The 10,231-nt window shown below is 42.5% G+C and overlaps 1 pseudogene across 1 annotated transcript in view; it reads left to right on the forward strand.

The window, feature by feature from the left end:
- The window catches only part of LOC123063773 (subtilisin-like protease SBT3.10), a 70,465-nt pseudogene extending 62,542 nt beyond the window's left edge, over nucleotides 1-7,923 (forward strand). Inside the window, exons 10-19 of the transcript XR_006430551.1 lie at nucleotides 3,313-3,407; nucleotides 3,658-3,720; nucleotides 3,819-4,038; nucleotides 4,716-4,775; nucleotides 5,650-5,700; nucleotides 5,791-5,871; nucleotides 6,032-6,144; nucleotides 6,517-6,634; nucleotides 6,776-6,902; nucleotides 7,540-7,923. The product of XR_006430551.1 is annotated as a subtilisin-like protease SBT3.10 (transcript). The remainder of the gene's footprint in view (nucleotides 1-3,312; nucleotides 3,408-3,657; nucleotides 3,721-3,818; nucleotides 4,039-4,715; nucleotides 4,776-5,649; nucleotides 5,701-5,790; nucleotides 5,872-6,031; nucleotides 6,145-6,516; nucleotides 6,635-6,775; nucleotides 6,903-7,539) is intronic.
- The last annotated feature ends 2,308 nt before the right edge of the window (nucleotides 7,924-10,231 follow it).

Here is a 10,231-nt window from a genome sequence, read left to right on the forward strand (position 1 = left end):
GTCTGTCTTGGAGCATGAAATGTTCCCCTATGGCCTACAGCAGATGTAGAAGATATACCAACTGGGGTAGTTTTCTTCCTGGGAGACCTCCTTGGAGGAGCAGTAGGTACTGGGGTAGCATTCTTCCTGGGAGACCTCCTGGGAGGAGCAGTAGGTGCAGTAGGAGTAGGTGCAGCTCTTCTCCTTGGCCTGGGTTTGTGTCCAAAACAGCCTGCAAATAATCTCTAATCCTAGTGTATTGACCTCCCTGGTCTCCTTGGACAACCTTCAATGCTTGTTTCCTAGCCCTATAGGCCATATGGGTTGAGATCTCTACTCCATATTTCTTCTTCAAATTCTGCATTATTGTGGTGATTGGTGTGCCAATATCAATTCTCAGCATATCCTCACACTGGTGTGCCACCCATTTTCCTGTGACCTTGGTATTCTCTGCTACTGCTGGGCATGTGTGCAGAAAATTAACCTTTCTTATGCAAACAGAACTTTCATTTGCAACAACAGAAGCTGCAATGTAGAAATGACATTTTACATTAGTGCACACAACTATGATGTTGTCATTGCAGTTTCTGTGGAAGTCATATATAGTTCCTATTCTGACTTATGTGAAACGTCTGAAGTGCTCTCCTAAATTGGTACACATTAAGGAAACAAAGCTTTCTACAAAACTGCTCCTCTGGGTTCTCTCTTTCTTCACTGTACCACTTCCTTGGTTGTGCTTTATATATGCTCTGCTCTTCCTTCCACTGGGCAGAATAAAAGGTGCATTCTCAGCTCCATCATCATATTCCTGCTTCAAATCACCTACATCTATCTCCTCATCTGATGATGGTACCCACACATCCTCAAATCTTTGCTCCAAGCTTGAATGCGACCTCTTGGTTGGCCCTTTTCTTTTTTCCTTCCTCTTTGGTTGCTCATGTTGTTGCTCCACCTGCTCCTCCTCATGCTCCATCTGCCCATCCTCCTCCACTGGCTCCACTTGCTCCTCTTCCTCATCTTCCCCATACACTTCATCCACATCAGTGTCTCCTTCAAAATGAAGGAGTGGGTCCTCTCTCTGCCTCCTCAAATCATTAAGCCTGTTAACAAAGTCCTCATCTGCATCCAGATCAGAGTCATCTTCAGTTAGAAGAACTGGTAGTTTTTTCTTAACCATTTAAACATGCTCAGATGCCTCCTTATGTTTCCTAAAGTTCTCAATCTTGGTTCTCCTCTTTAGCTCCATTATTGTCTCCTGCTCATCTTGCTCCATAGCAATATCTAAGTTTGTGCTCTGTTGTGTGGAAAAGAACTGAAGTGGCTCTGACTGCCTCTGTTTGTTTGATTTCTCAGGTGATCTGAATAGAACTCCAGAAGGATTGACTTCATAGACAGGTTTTCCTCCTAATTCACTCAAAGGAACCTGCTCCTCATACAAATAGCCTGAATTCAAATCTGCAGGTCTTGGATCAATGGCCCTAATCACTGTCAAATTCACTACAGTCTGATCCTTATTAGCAATATGGTCAAGCATTTCATCCACCTTGTCATCATCAGAAATTTCTACCAATCCTTCAATACCCACACCAGGCTCCCTCACAAAGTAAATGTAATCATTCAGCCCATATCCCTCTGTCTCTATTAATGCTACCAAATTGTGATATGTGATGTCTGAAATGCAGAGGGATCTCTCCAAGTTGTCTCTTTCATGGAAGTGCATTCTAACTTCCCAAACAACATCATCCAAACTAGACAACAAGATAAAACAACAATTCTAATTAACATTGCATAATTACTATAAAAAAGTTCACAGTAATAAACCTTAATTAACACTGCATATTAACAAAAAATACTATACTTTGCTCTTATTGGCACTGCTCTAATTAACAATGCATAACTACAAAAGAAGCTACTATACTTTGCTCTTATTGGCACTGCTCTAATTAACAATACATAACTACAAAAGAAGCTACTCTAATTTTCTATTGGCACTGCTCTAATTAACAATGCATAACTACAAAAGAAGCTACTCTAATTTGCCCTTTATTGGCACTGCTCTAATTAACAATGCATAACTACAGATGTAGATACTCTAATGTACTCTAATTAACACTACATATTAACAAAATAAGCTACTCTAATGTGTTCTCTATTGGCACTGCTTTAATTAACAGTTCACATTGCTACATATCAACTAAATAAAATTAATATGACACATATATGAGTCTATGCCAGTGGGCTACTCCCCTGCCCCTCCCCCAAAATCAAATTGAGTGTTTCAGCAGCCAAAATCAAAATAACAATGGCACTGCTCTAATATGACACAAGCTAGGGTTTAATACTGCAAATCAAAATAACCACACATACATACAACCCAAGATCCAGCCGCCGAATCCTAACCCTAATTCTAACCCTAACCCTAGAATCTGTACAAATGAGGTTAACTTACTAGACGCCACCGAATGACGAGCCCCACCGGTGGCTTTCCGTCGGATCCGCCTTCACGGCCCTGGCCCAAGATCTAGCCGACGCGAACTCGAGCGAGTGCCTGGGGCTGGGGTTGGGGCTGCTGTCCGAAGGGGCGCCGGGGTTTGAGCTGCTGCAGAGATCCGCCTCCGGTGGTCTGTCGTCTCCGCCACCGGCAGGCCCACCGCAGTCGCCGCCGCCACTCGCCGTCGTCATGTCTGAGGAGAGAGGGTGCGGGGAAGGGAAAGAGATGGAGAAGAGCTAGCGGAGATGGACCGGTCAAAAGGGGTTCCGGCTCGAGTCGGCCCGCGCACGGCGTCTGACGGCGTCTATCGAGCCGAACGGATGAACAGTTATGCCACGTCGACAAAAGCGGGTCCCACCTGTCATAATCCAACTTAAAATGATCGAACCGAGCGACTTGTGATTTCTGTAAAAAATTAGCCTGGGAATTAGTGTTTTGGGGCACAAAACTATAGACTTGTGATTTCTGCAACCCTAGCCTTCAATGTCGATGCTTTTTGCAATTCACTCAACGAACATCACTAGAAAAACCTGAAATAAATTCAGAAAAATACGAGCGCCAATGCCAAGTACAGAACCTGAACTCCGATGGTTCCGCAAGGAACCTAACCATCCGATTTACGCTCAGTTCGCATTACGATTCCCCATTTCAAAAACTTTGGCACACCATGCCGACATGACACTGACTAAATAATGCCAATGCCAAACATTTTTGTAAAAGAAGCCGAATTTTGACCGGTGTCTGAAATTCGTAACGGAGCCAATTTTGTACCAGCGCCTAGAATTCGGCAAATATGTGTTTTCAAAACATATTTGTTTGGAACAATTTCAAGATAGAATTAGCTAAAGCAAAAAATAAAGAGAAAAAAACTGGAAGAGGAATGTTTTTCCCATGAGCTTCCTTCACCCGGCCGGCCCCTCTCCCGTCCCGAGGACAGGTCTGACCCAGCCGATAGATCTCGCCACTCCCCCTCCGACGGCGAGGCAGATCCGCCGCCGTCCATGGCCGCCGCCGCCCCCCTCCCCGTCCTCCTCCTCCTCGTCGCCGTCTCCCTCCTCGTCCCGGCCGCCGACGCCATCTACTGCGACGAGGACGACTGCTACGACCTCCTCGGGTAACCCCCCGTCGCCTCTTACCCATCCCCTTCCTCGGCTTGCCCGCCGTCTGATGGGTGCTCGCGTGCGCAGGGTGAAGCAGGATGCCAACGCGTCGGAGATCAAGAAGGCCTACTACAAGCTCTCCCTCAAACAGTGAGCTTTTTGTCCCCCCGTCCCTTCCTGCCCGCCTCCGTTCTTGCGCCCGGGCAAGATCCCTGACCCATTTGTTGGGGATTCGTTGTGCTGTGCAGCCACCCGGACAAGAACCCCGACCCGGAGTCGCGCGCGCTCTTCGTCAAGGTCGCCAATGCCTACGAGGTATCTGGCATCTCCTGCACCTTCTTGTCTTTCTTTACAGCTCTGCATCTCCTGCTTCTAATGACCGAACTGTTTATGTTGCCCAAGATCTGCTGGCCCAATTCCATGTATTAGTTGCCGCGTATTGCGCACGACCTTTTAGCGCCGTCGCCGGTATATTTACAGAATTCACTAATTATTGTTGCACAATTCAGTGCAGCGGCTACCAGAGTGAAACCAAAATACAGCACCTATGTGTGCGCTTAAGCGTGCCAAGGCGCCAGGCGACAACATAACACGCCTAGCGCTTAATCGTGCTTGGCGTGCGCTTAGGCGAGATAGTCACTAGGCAGTGGCAAAACACACTATTAATGCCTAGCACTTTTCCCCCTTGTTGCCACCTCTTCTAATCTAAAGGAGAAAGTTTGACACAGTTACCGCTGTGAAGCCAGCTGCTCTAAGGGCTACCTGGCATGCGACGATGCGCTCGTGTGCACTAGTTTAGGCTATCAAGCATGTAGTTGGAGTCTTGGAGCCCACTGAAATTTTGCTGTGAACATTTTTCTTATTCAACTGTGCCCTCTGATGGGTAGTTCCACTCTGAAGTTTGCAGTTCCCATATGGAATTTGCAGTGTGCAGTGCACTGAATTATTGTTGGTGTTGCATGCTGAGGTTGAGCTATTTCATCATTTGGGCTATGAAACTTATGAAGAGTTCCATTTACCGAGCACATTGATGTTGTGTTGACTGCTGTTTACGTCTGCCCTGTTCAACATGACAGCTATTTTCCTAATATGGCACTTCCAGTTTCTGTTTGGTTCTTGAGTGTGTCTACATTTTTATGTATCAGATACTAAAAGATGAAGAAACTAGGGAGAAGTATGACTATGCTGTTGCACATCCAGAGGAGGTAAACCTTCATTCCCTTGTCTGGCTTCAGCATGCCAAGTTGTTTCTGTTTATCTACCTTTTAAAGAAAAATGTCTGGTTACTTTTTGTTAGATTTGGCTTCATGGCCATTAGTCATTCAGTATGTATAGTCTATCTGTACACTTACGATGCTAAGGAAAAAATATTAGAAGAGAAAGTATCTAGTGAATACTTTTCAATTTGATTTGTGGACCAGCACAGGTTTTTTTATTCCCCTAAATGGGACTTGGAAGTTATTTCTGACCTTAAATCCCATGAATTTTTACTTTCAATTCATCAAATGGGGAGTCTCCTGAAATCCAAGGAGGCAAGAACTAACATTATAGATGAAAACTAAATACATGGTTGACATTCCACATTCAGTCTTGGAATGTGCAAAACGAATGAATGTTGGTACTTCCACATGAGGAACATCTGTGAACTTGTGAAGAGTAGACTGTATCACATGACAGATAGATACTAATCAGTAGGCGTTCCACAGCATGAAACATATATTCTTACATTCTTATTGGTGCATTGTGTGGCTGCAAAATTTACCTTCTGCCCTCTTGTCTACTGTGAGAAAGTCCACTTGTTTGGTTATGCAGAGTTGAGATGGAAAAAAGACAACACACATGAAACAAAAGTTGCACATGTGAGCATGATGCTAATATAGGCTAGCATTGAAAATAATGCATTTATACAAATATCTTCCGTCAGATACCCACACCATGGCTATTCATAGTAGCTTGTTTGATAGAACCAGACAAGTTTCCCATATTAGATAGTATTGATAAGTTAATGCTCTTCCTTTCAACTGAGCACTGTTAAGTACTGATTCCATCTGCGGGTGCTATTTGTTGACCTCATTTCAGTTCTTCTACAACACTGCTCAATACTATAGGGCTTACTACGGATATAAAACGGTTAGTTTTCTCTCTCAATGATATGTCTAATAGCAATGTTCTGCATCATTCATGTACCACAGCAGCTAACTCTCCTCCTGTTTGTGATAGGACACTCGTTCTGTGTTGATTGGCCTTCTTTTAATTGTGTCAGCATTCCAATACATAAACCAGTTGACATCGTATAGTCAGGTATGGATATGGAACAGAAAGGCAAAAGTAAGGTTGTGGGATTTCAGTCTGCTGTTCAGACTGGCTGTTTATGAGCCAAATGATCTACATAAACATTTTGTTATGCCGTTGGATGTCAGCATAAACATAAGATTATGTATTATTTCTCCATTTGTTGCAGGCCATCGAAAGTGTGAAGCAAACTCCTGCCTACAGAAATAGGTTGAAAGCATTGGAGTTTGAGCGAACAGGAGGAATTTCAAGCAAGAAGAAGGGCAACAAGCAGATGGATAAGTAAGAATGACATCTGATAAGTTTAAATTTTGGGCTGAAATTTTATATCTGAGAATTTGAAGGCTGCTTTGGTTTGCACTGCCCAGTTCCATCTGTAGTTTACATTCAAATGAGATCTTAAAAGTTTAGGGACCAGTGTATTGTGTACATGCGGTTGGAAATATTTGAGCAACCTTCATAGGTTCTGTTGCCTGTTTAGGTTGTTTATCCTTTCAGAAACTAAATTGTTTAGAAAGATACATTCTGTTACAAGTAGGCTTTCCTTTTTTTGATACTACTATTAATGATGTAATTTCCTTATTAACCATTTTGCCGCATATCGCTTGTGTTGGCTTACTATGACTGGACATAATAGTGTTGTTTCTCATGTAGAAAGGTTGAAGATGAGCTTAGAAATGAAGTCGACTTGCAAATTCAGGGAGTTCAGAAACCTTCTGTGTGGAATCTCTGTGGTGTCCAATTGATACTTCTGCCTTACTTAATTGGCAAGGTCAGTACATCTCTTGTAGACTGTCTTGAACAGAGTAAATTGCAAATGACCTAAGGTTTCAACTCTTTGTAAATAGCTGCATGAGGTTTGAAAATTTACTGGAAGCATATTGAAGTTAATTGTATACTGTTTTCTTGGCAGCTGCTTATTTGGCAAATTTGTTGGTTTTGGAGATACCGGGTAAAGAAATCACCATATTCATGGGAGGATGCTTGCTATTTGACTCGGACATCCCTTAGGATGCCTGCTAACACATGGCAAAATATCGGTAATTACCACTCTCATTTGTTGATGTGTTTGACCATAGTATTTTGCCATACCATATTACCTCTTGGTCAGCTCTCTCATGGGATTGTGAAATATTGTGCCTTTTCCTTTCCAGTCATCATTACGATTTTATACCATACCAAGTGGTCAAAAAAAATTGAATTGTCAAAAGAAGTACACCTATTTTTTTTTTCTAGAGAAAACACAAAAAAGCTTTGAACCTCGATGCATTGATAGAAAGACAAGCTTATTTAGAACCATGAGTAGGCTGGTTACAACCATGATGCCCAATGGCACAAGAGGACAAGGTGACACCTGTATGAACATGGAGATTGGGCATGAGTATGTACGTGTAATGTGCCTGTCAGACATGTATAAGAGCTGCAGTACATGCCCAGTTCGATGTTCAACAGGGACGCAGATGCTTGAAGGACTGTCCATCTGTTCATTGTAGTCTGGCAGTGTAGTTGTAGTTGTACCAGTAAAGTACCGCTGAGAATAACTTGCATGCATGGAAATATTTCCAATGCTATTTTTGTAGTCGCACGTTCTTTCCTGTTGTCATTGGGCGAGTGCACCATTAACTTCAAGTTCAATCCATTAGCGCTGACAGATGATCATATATTTGTTTGTTTCAGATGAATTTACAAAGGAGGATCTCGTCATGAAGCGCCTCTGGGAGAAGGCCAACATGGAGAGGCACATAGCGGAGGCGAGAAGAGGATCGAAGCAGCGTAGAAGATAGCCTGTTGACAGCCCAATTTTGACTGAAGATTACGAGATGAGGCTGTTTAACAGCATGTCATGGTAGGAGGACAACTACATACCCCAGTGGAAAGGGAAGGCATACATGAGTCAGGCCTGGGTTCGTCGACCCATAAACATGGGACATTGATACTGGAGAGACATAAGATACAGGGGATTCTTTTACCATATCGTACACCATGGAGTTATGTAGTAATGATAACATTTCTTACGTCTATTTGGATTCTATAGATACATCTAGTTGGATGCTATTTACATGTCTCCTTGCTTGTCTTCTCCTTGGTTTGGTTATCATGTTCACTGTTGCTATGATTTTGCTGAGATTGTCTAGAATTTTTTTGTGGGAAATTGGTTCTTGGGGTGGCAAGATTCGCATATTCCGCCCTACTGATCCTGACAAAACAATGAATTTTCTCTTGGTGCTGTAGAATGTATCATCATCCCCATTTGCGAATCAAAATTTGTTTTTGTTTCACCTCCACAACTGAATCGGAGTTCTGTCCTGCTTTTGCAAATAAATCCAGAATCTCTTCTCAAAACGGAATAGGGGGAATAGACATAATTATTTACCAAGTTCCTTTCTCATCTTTTGCTTACCTGTATGGTGAATTTATGTGTGCCATTCTTGTTGGTTTGGTTCTCATGTTCTCTGTTGCTATGAATTGCTGAGATCGTGATTTTTTTTTTGTTGCGGAAAATCGGATATTGGTGTGGCGAGATTGGCAGATTCCAACCTGCCCAAACAAAAATTTCCTTGGGCCTAAATTTTTTTTGCTGGCAATTTTGTTTCTCCTTGTTCAAGACTAGTTGGAGCTTCAGTGCTGTAGAATGTATCAGCATCGCCACTCGTGAATCAAAAATTGTTCTTGTTTCACCTGCAGAACTAAAAGATGTGTCCACAAATAAATTTGCAACCACGTTTCGAAACAAAACAGGGGAACAAACCACAAGTTGCAGCGCATCAGAATGCAAGTTTTAGCATGGGAATAAAACTCATATGTTGCAGGTTGTAAACACCAGATATTTGGTTAAGTTTCCTACGTAGACATATCAGCTTAGAGACCGAAATGATCGAACTCCCGCGAACCGTGCAAGTTCATGTCATGGAAAATACAACTCGCCAATTGCAAACTGCGCAGATGGCAGTGCTATTTTCAGATGATGCATAACTTTTTGGTGGGTTCAGATCGTGACATCTTTGCAGGATATTACAAATAATTCAAAATTGCTCCATAAAGAAGCAAAAATCATATTCTCTGTGTAAAAAAAATCTCCTCAAAGGTAATGTGCAGAGAAAACGGGCAGTGATCGAGGGGCCTCAAGTATAGAGTATATTAAAACACACAGCCTTCAAAGTTCATTTATCCCTATTTCAAAACAAGAAATCTGCAGGGATTCATATGGAATGGAAAATCCAAATGTGGAGATGCTTCCTTTCATCAGTTCTAAAAGAAGGTTCAGAATGTTGCAGCTACTGCTCTGTCCTCCTGCTAGTGTAACATCCCAAAATTCTAAATTATCGAATGTTATAATAAATAGATAGATTTGATTGATTGATTGAAAGTGAGTGAAATTCGAACCTTTTGAAAGTTAGATGAGAGGGAATAAAAGGACTTTCCCAAACTTTCATTTTTGCATTTTATGATCTCCGTGAATTCAAATTCTTTTCACCACAAAACCCTGGAGAGAAGATGACATGACTTCTTCCATTTATTTAAATGACAAGGGGTGTTGAAAATATTTGAATTTCATTTGGAAAATATTTCCAACCCAGGAACTTTATGCAACTCAATGATTTTCACGAGCGAAGATAAAATGACTTCTTCAAAACATATGAAATATGAGTTGAAAGTTTCAAAGAATTAAATTCAAAGTTCTTTTGAATTTATTTTCAATTTGGAGTTATTTGAGTTTTATTCAAATTATTTTTCTCCAAAAATAAAATATATGAAAAATAGGGTAATATGATTCCCTACATCAGAAATTTGGAGAGAAATAAATTTGAATTAATTTTCGTATTTTTAAATGGTTTTTATTGGATATTATTAGGGCAGTAGCACTCTTTGGATTATCTGAATTTGTGTGGATTTTATTTGGCATTATAAAAATGTCCATGTTGTAAAAAATCTTTTTCTGCAAATTTTGGTATATTATATGCCTATATAATATTTTTATTTCTATTTGTTTTATCTGTTTTGTTTGTCTGAAAAAATCTTTATTAAAAAAAAAGAACTTCTCCCAGAACTGGGCCGGCCCAGCCAACCGGGCCAGGCCGCAGCCCAGCCGCGCCGCACCGCTCCCAAGCTCGGGACAGAGTCCCGAGCATCGCCGCCGCCAGCCGGAGTCCGGCCGGACTCCGCGTCAACCCCGCGCCCCCTCCTCCACGCCACCTCCTCCCCTCGCCCTTAAAAGGCGAGATCCGCCGCCCCGCCCCTCCTTTTCGCATCACGCTGTCGCCACCGCACATCTCGCGCCGCCGCCGCCTCGTCCGTACCCTACCGCGCCGCCTAGCTCGCGCCGCCGCTGCCCGCGCCTCGCCCTGCCCGCGCGCCGCCATCGCTGATC

This window comes from Triticum aestivum, chromosome 3A, assembly GCF_018294505.1.
Source record: "Triticum aestivum cultivar Chinese Spring chromosome 3A, IWGSC CS RefSeq v2.1, whole genome shotgun sequence".
NCBI classification, from domain to species: Eukaryota; Viridiplantae; Streptophyta; class Magnoliopsida; order Poales; family Poaceae; genus Triticum; species Triticum aestivum.